This window comes from Hemiscyllium ocellatum, chromosome 3 (genome assembly GCF_020745735.1).
Source record: "Hemiscyllium ocellatum isolate sHemOce1 chromosome 3, sHemOce1.pat.X.cur, whole genome shotgun sequence".
Lineage (NCBI taxonomy): Eukaryota > Metazoa > Chordata > Chondrichthyes > Orectolobiformes > Hemiscylliidae > Hemiscyllium > Hemiscyllium ocellatum.
The window spans coordinates 723,831-742,246 of NC_083403.1; the positions used below are offsets into that span (position 1 = coordinate 723,831).

Below are 18,416 nucleotides of genomic sequence, written 5' to 3' on the forward strand. Positions count from 1 at the left end.
CAATAAGGTCCCTGTCACAGCCCCGTCTACAAGGTATTTGCGGAATTTCACCACAGTTATACACGTGGCCGGAGACTTTGGCACTGTCGCACCGATAACACAGGGCCCAGCGAGCCTGTGCCGATTCCTACTCCTTGTTTGGGCGTGCTACTTGTTGCCCAGACACGGTTTCAGTCCCGCCGTTCCGCCTCCCGTTCACGTGTCTAACAAGGTGAGCCTGAAACGTTCCTAACGTGCCTGCTTCCAGCGCTTCGACTGGCAACGAGTTTCAGGCACCCACCATCCTCTATGTGAAAACCTTTCTCCGCACTTCTCCCTTCTCACTTTCCACCTCTCACCGTGAACCTGTACCCACTGACTCGCCACCCTCTCGATGCCTCTCAGTACGCTGTCGACCTCTATCGGGTCGCCCCTCAGCTTCCGTCTTTGCAGTGACAACAATCCCAAGTTTATTCAACCTCTCCTCACAACAGAAGCACTCCAGGGCAGGCAACGTCCTGGTAAACCTTCTCTGCACCCTCTCCAAAGCATCCACGTCCTTCTGGCAGTGTGCCGAACAGCACTGCGCGCGGTATCCCGAATGTAGCCTAACTGGAGTTTTGTACAGCTGTTTATACAGATCATTTATTTACACGTCACAAACAACAAAGGCCCTAGCACCGAGCCCTGCGGGATACCACTAGTTACTGATCTCCTTTCCGAAAAATGCGCTTCCACCGCTACTCTCGGTCTTCTGTGACCGAGCCGGTTTTGTATCCAGCTAGCCGGCTCACCTCAGATCCCACGAGACGCTACCTTTTGCAGCAGCCTGCCTTAAGATGTGAAACGATCCAGAAGAGATTACTGACGCAAAGGTGACTACGCTTAAATGAAAGTGCTGGGATTGGCAACCGTGACGGAACTCGCAGCCAAGGAAGGTCAACACCTCACAAAGTGGTGGCTGAGAGTTCACAAAATGGTGGCCCAGGGACAAGCACCAACGCAGACACAAAACTGCCACTGCTGTGGAAACACATGTCAGGCAGCAGCAAATTGCTGGTAGAAAGAAGCTGTGTGCAGAAACTGCAGCATTAAAAAAGAATATACTCAGTGGGTGCGCTCGGGGGTGAAAGTACCAATAACCTGCAGCGAAAGTACAGGATGAAATCCTAAATGGTACAAAAAGGGCAAGAAGACAAAAGCCCTGACGCACAAACCAATGAGGTGTTGTGGTTACAGATACTGGCGATACCTGCCGACGCCCCGGTCGCTCCCTTACTGAACGGCAAACCGGTAAGGATGGAGGTGGACACCGGTTTCGTTGATACGGCTGAGTCACGTTGCGCTGCAACCTTCAGAAACTGCGCGAGGAACACACAAAGGTGAAGTGGTGCTTTCACAGTGGGAACGTTCAGTTATACGGTGAGTCTGAAGACACAGCCTGCGTGTCATCAAAGGAAATCTTACAGCTTTATGGGCAAGAATGTGGTTGGACAGAATCAAACTCAACTGGGCCGAAGGCAATCACGTGTCAAAATTCTGAGAGTGACTGATCAAGAATTCTAAAGAGGCACGCTATTGTTTTCAATGGGGTAGACAAGCAGGACGCCGGGAGCCTTTGATAAGGTTCCACGTGGTAGGCTGTTGGAGAAAATGCAGAGGCATGGAATTGAGGGTGATTTAGCAGTTTGGCTTAGAAACTGGCTTTCTGAAAGGAGGCAGCGAGTGGTGGTTGATGGAAAATATTCAGCCTGGAGTCCGGTTACTAGTGGTGTGCCACAAGGGTCTGTTTTGGGACCACTGCTGTTTGTCATTTTTATAAATGACTTAGACGCAGGCATAACATAGGTGGATGGATTAGTAAATTCGCAGACGACGCTAAAGTCGGTGCAGTAGTGGTCAGTGTGGAAGAATGTTTACAGGTTGCAGGGGGACTTGGATAAACTGCAGAATCGGGCTGAGAGGTGGCAAATGGAGTTCAATGCAGCTAAATGTGAGGTGATGCACTTTGGGAAGAATAACAGGAAGGCAGAGTACTGGGTCGATGGAAAGATTATTGGTAGTGTGGATGTGCAGAGGGATCTTGGAGTCCCATGTACATAGATCCCTGAAAGTTGCCACCCAGGTGGATAGTGCTGTTAAGAAGGCTGTTGGGTTTCATTCGTAGAGGAATTGAGTTCCGGAGCCGCAATATCATGCTGCAACAGTTCACCTGCTGGTGTGTGCTAGGCGGTTTCCTTTCCCTTTGCTCAACGACCTATTTGCTGAACTAGCCGGAGGTCAGCTTTTCAGTAAAATTGAGCCCGGTAAACCCTACCTCCAGATGAGTGTAGATCCTGAGTTGAAATGAATGAGACACAATCTTATTGAAACATATTGGATTCTTACGTGGCTCGACAGGGTAAATGCTGAGAGGACATTTTCCCTCATGGGAGTGTCTAGAACTGAACAGAAATAAAGAGGCACCAATTTAAGAGTGAGATCAGGAGAAACGTCTTCTCTCAGAGGGTTGTGAGTCTTTGGAATTTGTTGTCACAGACAGCTGGCACACGCTGCTTGTGTGAGACTGACTTAGAATGCTGCCAGTTCTGGCTGAGGCAGCAAAGTAGTGCAAAAGAAGGCAAGGGGCTGTTGTGCCAGTCCCTGCGTACACAGCCCAGGTGCCGGATAATCTGCAGTGCTCCTACCTGCCTTATTATCTTTCCAGGCCAGTTCCGGTCAGCAAACATTGGCTTGTTTGTTCTACGTTTTCTCACGTGCTGTTGTCGAGTTAGTGCTGTCTCTTTGCTTTTCCCAGTGAGAATTAACTCTCTGAGTAACCTGCCTCTGACTCAGTCAGTCGTGATAGCACACACGATTCTGTCGCGGCTCAGTGAATCGGAAAGTGGCTGAAACTCACAGTCCTTTGCCTCGTTTTTCCGGTCAGTCACATACGTACCTATCGATTCCGCCTGCCCTTGCACTCTGATGAAAAGCATGTGCCTTAAATACGTCCCGATTATTTTTGTCCTAGCTCACAGTGTTCTCGAAATCTCTCTTGCAAGTCATCAAAATCAAAACGACTGAACCCCTAGATAGCTTCATCCCCAGCAGCATGCAGCAACGTAGCACAGTTGACCTTCTCTTGTTTTTCTGAAACGTCGCTCGCGAGTAGGAAAAGCTGGTGGGCAGCTACGGTTGCTGCAACTCCCAACTTCTGACACCATGTGGTGTGATCGGGGCCCGGCGTTGGCGGGACGGTGCAGCACGCAGCAGGGGTGAGGGGATGACATTGAGAGCAAGTGTCAAGATGCGCAAGAGACAGAGACGGCGAGAGAAGGATAGGGAGCGGCAGCTGAACAGCTACCTTAGAACAGACGAGTTTGAATCGACTCACGCCTGGCTGGATGTGAGGTGTGAGAAATGAAGCACCGAAAGCCTGCGCTATAAACATGAAGCTGTTTTTAGATTTATAGATGAGGGGTGCACCGTTCCCGGAGGTACTGCAATACCAGGTCGATGCGTGGAGTGGACGGAGCAAGCCCCTATTCCATCTCCCTGCTCCAAAAATCAATTTAATATATGGTCCCCAGATAAGGGACGTATCAGATATTAAACTGATAAGAACAGATACTACACTTGATCTTAGCCAAAAGGCCGAGAAGCGATAACTACAATACCGCGGACTGCCTCAAGTCCCATTTGTCCTCCATGTTTTCAGTCAGCTTGATTCTGTTCAAAGACTTGTAGATCACTGCTGACAGTTTCCCTGTCGCCGTAGTCCTCCCAGGATTTCTAACTAGAGCAGCAGATCCGTTTACAGCAGTTGCTTTTTTTCCCCTGTCAGTGAAGCACTGCCTCATGGTCATGTAGAGATTGTCAGTATCTCACCAATCAGGTGGGTCAGGGCTAAGCTGACGTGACTTGAGGAGGTGGTAACCAACTGCAGAACTGCACGCATTGAATGAGACATTCAGCCTGTCATGTCTGCATCAGCTCTCTGCACGAGCAACTTCCCCAGTCCCACTCGCCCTCTCTTCAGATAAGTATCCGACCCTGCGACCAAAGTCACCATTGAATCTGCCTCCAGCACCCTCTCTCTCAGGCAGTGCACTGCATATTCTAACCACTCGCTGAAGACGCTTGGGCCTAGGACACTAGCTCGATGAAATGTGACAGGTAGAGAAGAGAGCAGTAGATTCAGCCGAGCCCTCCATGTCTTTGATGTGTGTGTGTGTGTGGATGTGCCTGCAGTTAGAACATAGAACAGTACAGCACAGTACAGGCCCTTCGGCCCACCATGTTGTGCCGAGCAGTTTTCTTAATCTAAGATCAACCTAACCTACACAGCTCTCAATTTACTGCCGTCCAGCGTGTGCTCGTCCAGCAGTCGCTTAAATGTCCCTGACAGCTTGTGGGAGATTAGAAATGTAGTTTCTGCAGGTGGTGGTGGTGGTGGTTAGAGATGTTGCTTTTGCAGATGGGTGAGGGGGTGTTGTGGGGGGAGGGGAAGGGGAACATTACACAAACAGTCGCGGGATTCTTGCAGCATACTTAAGGCTAAGATTTTAACCAATATAGAGGTTTTTGTTTAAGAAATAGTTTTAAACTAAGAAATAACTTTAAAGTGTTGTGGCTGACCACAAAAGAAGCAGTAGGGACATCTCACAACAAGCTTATAGTATGATAAGGGGAACTGGCTAAAATAACAGACAGGCTGTAACAGACAAGGACAAGGACAGCAGGGTAGTCAGATCAGGAAAATTAGAGAAAAACAAGTCAGGTAAATCGGCTTATGATAGGATGGGAAAAGGGAGGCGTGATTCCGCAACTTGCAAACTGAATAAGAATGCTTACATGCTTTGTATTGGCGCGCTTTCGCTAGCCTGATTGCTTGAGCAAAACGCCCGTTCTTGCAAGGCCGTAAAGAATAAAATGCTCTTGTTTCCAAGACTTTGTCTCAGGCTGAATTGTGAGTGAGTTTTGTTTCTCAGAGTTGCCGAAGGGCCTGTTGTTGCGCTGCTCTGTTCGACGTTCTAAAAATCTCAGCTGTTACCAATGTGAAAAATCCCTGCCTCCCCACAAGGCAAATGATTGGAGCAGGTTCGAATTCTGACCGAAAAATCTCACTGCCAGGAAATCTCGGCTCACCTTTACGAACAGAAACTCTTACAGACTAACAAATGTGAACTCCCATCCTCCAACCCACCTCGTGCAAATGAACAGCACGACGGGGGATGTGAAGATCAATTTACAGCAAATCAGCCTTTATTGGTTCGGCTCCCGCTCCAAACATTCCAATTCAGTCTGCTTCCTTAGAATTGCAAATCAAGATTCAAGAGTGCTAATTGCAGCGCTAACAGCAAGCTAATGGTTTGATAGCGGCCGGGCAATCAAAAAGCAAGGTCTAAAATGCAAAATAAAGCAAAACACCCAGTAAGCAAAACCTCAGCTTCTGTGGAGAGAAAGCAGAATTAACGCTTCGAGTCCAGTGACCCTTCTCCCGAAGGTTGCAGCGAGTTCTGTTTTCGTCCACACATTACAACCTGCAGCACCACGCGTGGAGTCAGTGATCAACTGCACCTTCACCCTATCGGTAGCCACTGAGCACCTACATCGATGCATGCATCAGGACGAGACGGAACCTGAACCAAACGGGCGGAGGCTCCGAAGCTCTCTCCCACCCTCTCACCTTCAATGCGCACTTGGATCCATCCGGCTGCTCCGCATCAGGAAGCATCAGCAGCGCGGCCTCAATCAACAGATGGGAATCAGAAAGCTTCCCCACACAGTCACACAGTACAGAAGAGGCCCTCTGGCCCTCCGAGTCCGCACTGACAAAGCTACTCTAAGTCTGTTCTAGTCCCACTTTCCAGCACTTGGTCCGTAGCCAGGAAAAGTTATGACATTTCCAGTGCTCATCCAAGTAGTTTTTCAAGGTTTTGAGGTTCCCCGCCTCGCTACCCTCCCAAGCAGTGCATTCCAGACCGCCGCCACCCTCTGGGAAACAACTGCTTTCTGTCATGACCGCAAGACCACGGAAGGTCTGACGGCCCGGGCCGTAAGACGTACGAGCAGAATCAGGCCGTTCGGCCGTGGCTCACAGGTTTGTCAACCCCGATTCTCCTGCCCTCTCCCCACGACCCTTGATCCCCTTATAATCAAGAGCCTCTCTCTCTCTCTGTGAAGCGCTTCTGTGAAGCACTACTATTATAGGACAAGCCAAACAGAGAACAGCCAGGGAATTCCTAGAGGCATGGCACTCATCCACAGATTCAATCAATGAGCACATCGACCTGGACCCAATATACCGGCCACTGCAGCGGGCGCTGTGTGGGCGGCACGGTGGAACAGTGGTTAGGACTGCTGCCTCACAGCGCCAGAGACCCGGGTTCAATTCCCAACTCAGGCGACAGACTGTGTGGAGTTTGCACATTCTCCCCGTGTCTGCGTGGGTTTCCTCCGGGTACTCCGGTTTCCTCCCACAGTCCAAAGATGTGCGGGTCAGGTGAATTGGCCATGCTAAATTGCCCGTAGTGTTGCGCTTCGGCGGGTCGGTGTGGACTTGTTGGGCCGAAGGGCCTGTTTCCACATGGTAAGTAATCTAATCTAAACAAACAACTGGAACTGATAACCGGAAGCGGCAGGGTCAAATCACTATAAACGCGGGAGGAAACATCACAGAAGCGCTTCACAGGAGGCTCCCAAGCACTGACGATGTCACCTAGACAGGGGACGAAACGTCTGCAACACAAATTCCCAGCTCGGCGAACAGAACCACAACAACGAGCACCCGAGCTATAAATCTTCTCCCAAACTTTGAACCTCTCCACCTCTGTCTTAAATGCAACCTCATCTCGGCCTGAAGGGGCGACCCTTCATCCTGAGGCTGTACTTCCAGGTCCTCGTCTCGCCTACTAGTGGGACCATCTTCTTCACAACCACTCTGACCAGGCCCCCCCCAGTAGCTTGTAAGGTTCAGTCAGATCCCGCCTTACCTTTCGAAACACCATCGGGTACAGACCCAGAGACCTCATGTGACAAACCCAGGGGGAAACCTTCTCTAGACTCCCTCCCAACACCAGCGCATCCCTTCCTTCGGTACACGGCACAAAACTGCTCCCAATATTCCACCTGTGGTCAGACCAGCGCCTGACGCAGCCTCGGCAGCACGTCCCTGCTCCTGTTTTCTCGCCCGCTTGAAATGAATGCCGACACTGCATTTGCCTTCCGAACCATCGGATGGACCTGCATGTTAATCTTGAAACAACCTGGAACTAGGACTCCCAAGAGCCTCTGCGCTTCAGATTTGCAAAGCCTTTCCCTCGTTCAGAAAATCGTCTACCCGATTGTTCTCGCTACCAAAGTGCAATTACGCACACTTGGTCACTTCTTTCCCCACTCGCCCAACATGTCCACGCTCTTCTGCAGCCTGCCCATTTCCTCAAAACTACCTGTCCCTCTAGCTATCTTTGTGCCAACTGCAAACTCAGCAAAAGTGCCCTCCGTGGCCCCCATTATCGTGGACACCCCAATAAGGTCCCTGTCACAGCCCCGTCTACAAGGTATTTGCGGAATTTCACCACAGTTATACACGTGGCCGGAGACTTTGGCACTGTCGCACCGATAACACAGGGCCCAGCGAGCCTGTGCCGATTCCTACTCCTTGTTTGGGCGTGCTACTTGTTGCCCAGACACGGTTTCAGTCCCGCCGTTCCGCCTCCCGTTCACGTGTCTAACAAGGTGAGCCTGAAACGTTCCTAACGTGCCTGCTTCCAGCGCTTCGACTGGCAACGAGTTTCAGGCACCCACCATCCTCTATGTGAAAACCTTTCTCCGCACTTCTCCCTTCTCACTTTCCACCTCTCACCGTGAACCTGTACCCACTGACTCGCCACCCTCTCGATGCCTCTCAGTACGCTGTCGACCTCTATCGGGTCGCCCCTCAGCTTCCGTCTTTGCAGTGACAACAATCCCAAGTTTATTCAACCTCTCCTCACAACAGAAGCACTCCAGGGCAGGCAACGTCCTGGTAAACCTTCTCTGCACCCTCTCCAAAGCATCCACGTCCTTCTGGCAGTGTGCCGAACAGCACTGCGCGCGGTATCCCGAATGTAGCCTAACTGGAGTTTTGTACAGCTGTTTATACAGATCATTTATTTACACGTCACAAACAACAAAGGCCCTAGCACCGAGCCCTGCGGGATACCACTAGTTACTGATCTCCTTTCCGAAAAATGCGCTTCCACCGCTACTCTCGGTCTTCTGTGACCGAGCCGGTTTTGTATCCAGCTAGCCGGCTCACCTCAGATCCCACGAGACGCTACCTTTTGCAGCAGCCTGCCTTAAGATGTGAAACGATCCAGAAGAGATTACTGACGCAAAGGTGACTACGCTTAAATGAAAGTGCTGGGATTGGCAACCGTGACGGAACTCGCAGCCAAGGAAGGTCAACACCTCACAAAGTGGTGGCTGAGAGTTCACAAAATGGTGGCCCAGGGACAAGCACCAACGCAGACACAAAACTGCCACTGCTGTGGAAACACATGTCAGGCAGCAGCAAATTGCTGGTAGAAAGAAGCTGTGTGCAGAAACTGCAGCATTAAAAAAGAATATACTCAGTGGGTGCGCTCGGGGGTGAAAGTACCAATAACCTGCAGCGAAAGTACAGGATGAAATCCTAAATGGTACAAAAAGGGCAAGAAGACAAAAGCCCTGACGCACAAACCAATGAGGTGTTGTGGTTACAGATACTGGCGATACCTGCCGACGCCCCGGTCGCTCCCTTACTGAACGGCAAACCGGTAAGGATGGAGGTGGACACCGGTTTCGTTGATACGGCTGAGTCACGTTGCGCTGCAACCTTCAGAAACTGCGCGAGGAACACACAAAGGTGAAGTGGTGCTTTCACAGTGGGAACGTTCAGTTATACGGTGAGTCTGAAGACACAGCCTGCGTGTCATCAAAGGAAATCTTACAGCTTTATGGGCAAGAATGTGGTTGGACAGAATCAAACTCAACTGGGCCGAAGGCAATCACGTGTCAAAATTCTGAGAGTGACTGATCAAGAATTCTAAAGAGGCACGCTATTGTTTTCAATGGGGTAGACAAGCAGGACGCCGGGAGCCTTTGATAAGGTTCCACGTGGTAGGCTGTTGGAGAAAATGCAGAGGCATGGAATTGAGGGTGATTTAGCAGTTTGGCTTAGAAACTGGCTTTCTGAAAGGAGGCAGCGAGTGGTGGTTGATGGAAAATATTCAGCCTGGAGTCCGGTTACTAGTGGTGTGCCACAAGGGTCTGTTTTGGGACCACTGCTGTTTGTCATTTTTATAAATGACTTAGACGCAGGCATAACATAGGTGGATGGATTAGTAAATTCGCAGACGACGCTAAAGTCGGTGCAGTAGTGGTCAGTGTGGAAGAATGTTTACAGGTTGCAGGGGGACTTGGATAAACTGCAGAATCGGGCTGAGAGGTGGCAAATGGAGTTCAATGCAGCTAAATGTGAGGTGATGCACTTTGGGAAGAATAACAGGAAGGCAGAGTACTGGGTCGATGGAAAGATTATTGGTAGTGTGGATGTGCAGAGGGATCTTGGAGTCCCATGTACATAGATCCCTGAAAGTTGCCACCCAGGTGGATAGTGCTGTTAAGAAGGCTGTTGGGTTTCATTCGTAGAGGAATTGAGTTCCGGAGCCGCAATATCATGCTGCAACAGTTCACCTGCTGGTGTGTGCTAGGCGGTTTCCTTTCCCTTTGCTCAACGACCTATTTGCTGAACTAGCCGGAGGTCAGCTTTTCAGTAAAATTGAGCCCGGTAAACCCTACCTCCAGATGAGTGTAGATCCTGAGTTGAAATGAATGAGACACAATCTTATTGAAACATATTGGATTCTTACGTGGCTCGACAGGGTAAATGCTGAGAGGACATTTTCCCTCATGGGAGTGTCTAGAACTGAACAGAAATAAAGAGGCACCAATTTAAGAGTGAGATCAGGAGAAACGTCTTCTCTCAGAGGGTTGTGAGTCTTTGGAATTTGTTGTCACAGACAGCTGGCACACGCTGCTTGTGTGAGACTGACTTAGAATGCTGCCAGTTCTGGCTGAGGCAGCAAAGTAGTGCAAAAGAAGGCAAGGGGCTGTTGTGCCAGTCCCTGCGTACACAGCCCAGGTGCCGGATAATCTGCAGTGCTCCTACCTGCCTTATTATCTTTCCAGGCCAGTTCCGGTCAGCAAACATTGGCTTGTTTGTTCTACGTTTTCTCACGTGCTGTTGTCGAGTTAGTGCTGTCTCTTTGCTTTTCCCAGTGAGAATTAACTCTCTGAGTAACCTGCCTCTGACTCAGTCAGTCGTGATAGCACACACGATTCTGTCGCGGCTCAGTGAATCGGAAAGTGGCTGAAACTCACAGTCCTTTGCCTCGTTTTTCCGGTCAGTCACATACGTACCTATCGATTCCGCCTGCCCTTGCACTCTGATGAAAAGCATGTGCCTTAAATACGTCCCGATTATTTTTGTCCTAGCTCACAGTGTTCTCGAAATCTCTCTTGCAAGTCATCAAAATCAAAACGACTGAACCCCTAGATAGCTTCATCCCCAGCAGCATGCAGCAACGTAGCACAGTTGACCTTCTCTTGTTTTTCTGAAACGTCGCTCGCGAGTAGGAAAAGCTGGTGGGCAGCTACGGTTGCTGCAACTCCCAACTTCTGACACCATGTGGTGTGATCGGGGCCCGGCGTTGGCGGGACGGTGCAGCACGCAGCAGGGGTGAGGGGATGACATTGAGAGCAAGTGTCAAGATGCGCAAGAGACAGAGACGGCGAGAGAAGGATAGGGAGCGGCAGCTGAACAGCTACCTTAGAACAGACGAGTTTGAATCGACTCACGCCTGGCTGGATGTGAGGTGTGAGAAATGAAGCACCGAAAGCCTGCGCTATAAACATGAAGCTGTTTTTAGATTTATAGATGAGGGGTGCACCGTTCCCGGAGGTACTGCAATACCAGGTCGATGCGTGGAGTGGACGGAGCAAGCCCCTATTCCATCTCCCTGCTCCAAAAATCAATTTAATATATGGTCCCCAGATAAGGGACGTATCAGATATTAAACTGATAAGAACAGATACTACACTTGATCTTAGCCAAAAGGCCGAGAAGCGATAACTACAATACCGCGGACTGCCTCAAGTCCCATTTGTCCTCCATGTTTTCAGTCAGCTTGATTCTGTTCAAAGACTTGTAGATCACTGCTGACAGTTTCCCTGTCGCCGTAGTCCTCCCAGGATTTCTAACTAGAGCAGCAGATCCGTTTACAGCAGTTGCTTTTTTTCCCCTGTCAGTGAAGCACTGCCTCATGGTCATGTAGAGATTGTCAGTATCTCACCAATCAGGTGGGTCAGGGCTAAGCTGACGTGACTTGAGGAGGTGGTAACCAACTGCAGAACTGCACGCATTGAATGAGACATTCAGCCTGTCATGTCTGCATCAGCTCTCTGCACGAGCAACTTCCCCAGTCCCACTCGCCCTCTCTTCAGATAAGTATCCGACCCTGCGACCAAAGTCACCATTGAATCTGCCTCCAGCACCCTCTCTCTCAGGCAGTGCACTGCATATTCTAACCACTCGCTGAAGACGCTTGGGCCTAGGACACTAGCTCGATGAAATGTGACAGGTAGAGAAGAGAGCAGTAGATTCAGCCGAGCCCTCCATGTCTTTGATGTGTGTGTGTGTGTGGATGTGCCTGCAGTTAGAACATAGAACAGTACAGCACAGTACAGGCCCTTCGGCCCACCATGTTGTGCCGAGCAGTTTTCTTAATCTAAGATCAACCTAACCTACACAGCTCTCAATTTACTGCCGTCCAGCGTGTGCTCGTCCAGCAGTCGCTTAAATGTCCCTGACAGCTTGTGGGAGATTAGAAATGTAGTTTCTGCAGGTGGTGGTGGTGGTGGTTAGAGATGTTGCTTTTGCAGATGGGTGAGGGGGTGTTGTGGGGGGAGGGGAAGGGGAACATTACACAAACAGTCGCGGGATTCTTGCAGCATACTTAAGGCTAAGATTTTAACCAATATAGAGGTTTTTGTTTAAGAAATAGTTTTAAACTAAGAAATAACTTTAAAGTGTTGTGGCTGACCACAAAAGAAGCAGTAGGGACATCTCACAACAAGCTTATAGTATGATAAGGGGAACTGGCTAAAATAACAGACAGGCTGTAACAGACAAGGACAAGGACAGCAGGGTAGTCAGATCAGGAAAATTAGAGAAAAACAAGTCAGGTAAATCGGCTTATGATAGGATGGGAAAAGGGAGGCGTGATTCCGCAACTTGCAAACTGAATAAGAATGCTTACATGCTTTGTATTGGCGCGCTTTCGCTAGCCTGATTGCTTGAGCAAAACGCCCGTTCTTGCAAGGCCGTAAAGAATAAAATGCTCTTGTTTCCAAGACTTTGTCTCAGGCTGAATTGTGAGTGAGTTTTGTTTCTCAGAGTTGCCGAAGGGCCTGTTGTTGCGCTGCTCTGTTCGACGTTCTAAAAATCTCAGCTGTTACCAATGTGAAAAATCCCTGCCTCCCCACAAGGCAAATGATTGGAGCAGGTTCGAATTCTGACCGAAAAATCTCACTGCCAGGAAATCTCGGCTCACCTTTACGAACAGAAACTCTTACAGACTAACAAATGTGAACTCCCATCCTCCAACCCACCTCGTGCAAATGAACAGCACGACGGGGGATGTGAAGATCAATTTACAGCAAATCAGCCTTTATTGGTTCGGCTCCCGCTCCAAACATTCCAATTCAGTCTGCTTCCTTAGAATTGCAAATCAAGATTCAAGAGTGCTAATTGCAGCGCTAACAGCAAGCTAATGGTTTGATAGCGGCCGGGCAATCAAAAAGCAAGGTCTAAAATGCAAAATAAAGCAAAACACCCAGTAAGCAAAACCTCAGCTTCTGTGGAGAGAAAGCAGAATTAACGCTTCGAGTCCAGTGACCCTTCTCCCGAAGGTTGCAGCGAGTTCTGTTTTCGTCCACACATTACAACCTGCAGCACCACGCGTGGAGTCAGTGATCAACTGCACCTTCACCCTATCGGTAGCCACTGAGCACCTACATCGATGCATGCATCAGGACGAGACGGAACCTGAACCAAACGGGCGGAGGCTCCGAAGCTCTCTCCCACCCTCTCACCTTCAATGCGCACTTGGATCCATCCGGCTGCTCCGCATCAGGAAGCATCAGCAGCGCGGCCTCAATCAACAGATGGGAATCAGAAAGCTTCCCCACACAGTCACACAGTACAGAAGAGGCCCTCTGGCCCTCCGAGTCCGCACTGACAAAGCTACTCTAAGTCTGTTCTAGTCCCACTTTCCAGCACTTGGTCCGTAGCCAGGAAAAGTTATGACATTTCCAGTGCTCATCCAAGTAGTTTTTCAAGGTTTTGAGGTTCCCCGCCTCGCTACCCTCCCAAGCAGTGCATTCCAGACCGCCGCCACCCTCTGGGAAACAACTGCTTTCTGTCATGACCGCAAGACCACGGAAGGTCTGACGGCCCGGGCCGTAAGACGTACGAGCAGAATCAGGCCGTTCGGCCGTGGCTCACAGGTTTGTCAACCCCGATTCTCCTGCCCTCTCCCCACGACCCTTGATCCCCTTATAATCAAGAGCCTCTCTCTCTCTCTGTGAAGCGCTTCTGTGAAGCACTACTATTATAGGACAAGCCAAACAGAGAACAGCCAGGGAATTCCTAGAGGCATGGCACTCATCCACAGATTCAATCAATGAGCACATCGACCTGGACCCAATATACCGGCCACTGCAGCGGGCGCTGTGTGGGCGGCACGGTGGAACAGTGGTTAGGACTGCTGCCTCACAGCGCCAGAGACCCGGGTTCAATTCCCAACTCAGGCGACAGACTGTGTGGAGTTTGCACATTCTCCCCGTGTCTGCGTGGGTTTCCTCCGGGTACTCCGGTTTCCTCCCACAGTCCAAAGATGTGCGGGTCAGGTGAATTGGCCATGCTAAATTGCCCGTAGTGTTGCGCTTCGGCGGGTCGGTGTGGACTTGTTGGGCCGAAGGGCCTGTTTCCACATGGTAAGTAATCTAATCTAAACAAACAACTGGAACTGATAACCGGAAGCGGCAGGGTCAAATCACTATAAACGCGGGAGGAAACATCACAGAAGCGCTTCACAGGAGGCTCCCAAGCACTGACGATGTCACCTAGACAGGGGACGAAACGTCTGCAACACAAATTCCCAGCTCGGCGAACAGAACCACAACAACGAGCACCCGAGCTATAAATCTTCTCCCAAACTTTGAACCTCTCCACCTCTGTCTTAAATGCAACCTCATCTCGGCCTGAAGGGGCGACCCTTCATCCTGAGGCTGTACTTCCAGGTCCTCGTCTCGCCTACTAGTGGGACCATCTTCTTCACAACCACTCTGACCAGGCCCCCCCCAGTAGCTTGTAAGGTTCAGTCAGATCCCGCCTTACCTTTCGAAACACCATCGGGTACAGACCCAGAGACCTCATGTGACAAACCCAGGGGGAAACCTTCTCTAGACTCCCTCCCAACACCAGCGCATCCCTTCCTTCGGTACACGGCACAAAACTGCTCCCAATATTCCACCTGTGGTCAGACCAGCGCCTGACGCAGCCTCGGCAGCACGTCCCTGCTCCTGTTTTCTCGCCCGCTTGACATGAATGCCGACACTGCATTTGCCTTCCGAACCATCGGATGGACCTGCATGTTAATCTTGAAACAACCTGGAACTAGGACTCCCAAGAGCCTCTGCGCTTCAGATTTGCAAAGCCTTTCCCTCGTTCAGAAAATCGTCTACCCGATTGTTCTCGCTACCAAAGTGCAATTACGCACACTTGGTCACTTCTTTCCCCACTCGCCCAACATGTCCACGCTCTTCTGCAGCCTGCCCATTTCCTCAAAACTACCTGTCCCTCTAGCTATCTTTGTGCCAACTGCAAACTCAGCAAAAGTGCCCTCCGTGGCCCCCATTATCGTGGACACCCCAATAAGGTCCCTGTCACAGCCCCGTCTACAAGGTATTTGCGGAATTTCACCACAGTTATACACGTGGCCGGAGACTTTGGCACTGTCGCACCGATAACACAGGGCCCAGCGAGCCTGTGCCGATTCCTACTCCTTGTTTGGGCGTGCTACTTGTTGCCCAGACGCGGTTTCAGTCCCGCCGTTCCGCCTCCCGTTCACGTGTCTAACAAGGTGAGCCTGAAACGTTCCTAACGTGCCTGCTTCCAGCGCTTCGACTGGCAACGAGTTTCAGGCACCCACCATCCTCTATGTGAAAACCTTTCTCCGCACTTCTCCCTTCTCACTTTCCACCTCTCACCGTGAACCTGTACCCACTGACTCGCCACCCTCTCGATGCCTCTCAGTACGCTGTCGACCTCTATCGGGTCGCCCCTCAGCTTCCGTCTTTGCAGTGACAACAATCCCAAGTTTATTCAACCTCTCCTCACAACAGAAGCACTCCAGGGCAGGCAACGTCCTGGTAAACCTTCTCTGCACCCTCTCCAAAGCATCCACGTCCTTCTGGCAGTGTGCCGAACAGCACTGCGCGCGGTATCCCGAATGTAGCCTAACTGGAGTTTTGTACAGCTGTTTATACAGATCATTTATTTACACGTCACAAACAACAAAGGCCCTAGCACCGAGCCCTGCGGGATACCACTAGTTACTGATCTCCTTTCCGAAAAATGCGCTTCCACCGCTACTCTCGGTCTTCTGTGACCGAGCCGGTTTTGTATCCAGCTAGCCGGCTCACCTCAGATCCCACGAGACGCTACCTTTTGCAGCAGCCTGCCTTAAGATGTGAAACGATCCAGAAGAGATTACTGACGCAAAGGTGACTACGCTTAAATGAAAGTGCTGGGATTGGCAACCGTGACGGAACTCGCAGCCAAGGAAGGTCAACACCTCACAAAGTGGTGGCTGAGAGTTCACAAAATGGTGGCCCAGGGACAAGCACCAACGCAGACACAAAACTGCCACTGCTGTGGAAACACATGTCAGGCAGCAGCAAATTGCTGGTAGAAAGAAGCTGTGTGCAGAAACTGCAGCATTAAAAAAGAATATACTCAGTGGGTGCGCTCGGGGGTGAAAGTACCAATAACCTGCAGCGAAAGTACAGGATGAAATCCTAAATGGTACAAAAAGGGCAAGAAGACAAAAGCCCTGACGCACAAACCAATGAGGTGTTGTGGTTACAGATACTGGCGATACCTGCCGACGCCCCGGTCGCTCCCTTACTGAACGGCAAACCGGTAAGGATGGAGGTGGACACCGGTTTCGTTGATACGGCTGAGTCACGTTGCGCTGCAACCTTCAGAAACTGCGCGAGGAACACACAAAGGTGAAGTGGTGCTTTCACAGTGGGAACGTTCAGTTATACGGTGAGTCTGAAGACACAGCCTGCGTGTCATCAAAGGAAATCTTACAGCTTTATGGGCAAGAATGTGGTTGGACAGAATCAAACTCAACTGGGCCGAAGGCAATCACGTGTCAAAATTCTGAGAGTGACTGATCAAGAATTCTAAAGAGGCACGCTATTGTTTTCAATGGGGTAGACAAGCAGGACGCCGGGAGCCTTTGATAAGGTTCCACGTGGTAGGCTGTTGGAGAAAATGCAGAGGCATGGAATTGAGGGTGATTTAGCAGTTTGGCTTAGAAACTGGCTTTCTGAAAGGAGGCAGCGAGTGGTGGTTGATGGAAAATATTCAGCCTGGAGTCCGGTTACTAGTGGTGTGCCACAAGGGTCTGTTTTGGGACCACTGCTGTTTGTCATTTTTATAAATGACTTAGACGCAGGCATAACATAGGTGGATGGATTAGTAAATTCGCAGACGACGCTAAAGTCGGTGCAGTAGTGGTCAGTGTGGAAGAATGTTTACAGGTTGCAGGGGGACTTGGATAAACTGCAGAATCGGGCTGAGAGGTGGCAAATGGAGTTCAATGCAGCTAAATGTGAGGTGATGCACTTTGGGAAGAATAACAGGAAGGCAGAGTACTGGGTCGATGGAAAGATTATTGGTAGTGTGGATGTGCAGAGGGATCTTGGAGTCCCATGTACATAGATCCCTGAAAGTTGCCACCCAGGTGGATAGTGCTGTTAAGAAGGCTGTTGGGTTTCATTCGTAGAGGAATTGAGTTCCGGAGCCGCAATATCATGCTGCAACAGTTCACCTGCTGGTGTGTGCTAGGCGGTTTCCTTTCCCTTTGCTCAACGACCTATTTGCTGAACTAGCCGGAGGTCAGCTTTTCAGTAAAATTGAGCCCGGTAAACCCTACCTCCAGATGAGTGTAGATCCTGAGTTGAAATGAATGAGACACAATCTTATTGAAACATATTGGATTCTTACGTGGCTCGACAGGGTAAATGCTGAGAGGACATTTTCCCTCATGGGAGTGTCTAGAACTGAACAGAAATAAAGAGGCACCAATTTAAGAGTGAGATCAGGAGAAACGTCTTCTCTCAGAGGGTTGTGAGTCTTTGGAATTTGTTGTCACAGACAGCTGGCACACGCTGCTTGTGTGAGACTGACTTAGAATGCTGCCAGTTCTGGCTGAGGCAGCAAAGTAGTGCAAAAGAAGGCAAGGGGCTGTTGTGCCAGTCCCTGCGTACACAGCCCAGGTGCCGGATAATCTGCAGTGCTCCTACCTGCCTTATTATCTTTCCAGGCCAGTTCCGGTCAGCAAACATTGGCTTGTTTGTTCTACGTTTTCTCACGTGCTGTTGTCGAGTTAGTGCTGTCTCTTTGCTTTTCCCAGTGAGAATTAACTCTCTGAGTAACCTGCCTCTGACTCAGTCAGTCGTGATAGCACACACGATTCTGTCGCGGCTCAGTGAATCGGAAAGTGGCTGAAACTCACAGTCCTTTGCCTCGTTTTTCCGGTCAGTCACATACGTACCTATCGATTCCGCCTGCCCTTGCACTCTGATGAAAAGCATGTGCCTTAAATACGTCCCGATTATTTTTGTCCTAGCTCACAGTGTTCTCGAAATCTCTCTTGCAAGTCATCAAAATCAAAACGACTGAACCCCTAGATAGCTTCATCCCCAGCAGCATGCAGCAACGTAGCACAGTTGACCTTCTCTTGTTTTTCTGAAACGTCGCTCGCGAGTAGGAAAAGCTGGTGGGCAGCTACGGTTGCTGCAACTCCCAACTTCTGACACCATGTGGTGTGATCGGGGCCCGGCGTTGGCGGGACGGTGCAGCACGCAGCAGGGGTGAGGGGATGACATTGAGAGCAAGTGTCAAGATGCGCAAGAGACAGAGACGGCGAGAGAAGGATAGGGAGCGGCAGCTGAACAGCTACCTTAGAACAGACGAGTTTGAATCGACTCACGCCTGGCTGGATGTGAGGTGTGAGAAATGAAGCACCGAAAGCCTGCGCTATAAACATGAAGCTGTTTTTAGATTTATAGAT

At 50.2% G+C, this 18,416-nt stretch overlaps 2 non-coding genes across 2 annotated transcripts; both read right to left on the reverse strand.

Annotated features, from left to right (window-relative positions):
* Positions 1-3,436: 3,436 nt before the first annotated feature.
* LOC132809167 (U2 spliceosomal RNA) lies at positions 3,437-3,627 on the reverse strand. Its single transcript, XR_009642239.1, has one exon. It is a non-coding gene; the product is annotated as a U2 spliceosomal RNA (small nuclear RNA).
* A 7,299-nt stretch (positions 3,628-10,926) lies between these two features.
* On the reverse strand, positions 10,927-11,117 carry LOC132809178 (U2 spliceosomal RNA). The gene has a single exon (XR_009642242.1). It is a non-coding gene; the product is annotated as a U2 spliceosomal RNA (small nuclear RNA).
* Positions 11,118-18,416: the final 7,299 nt, after the last annotated feature.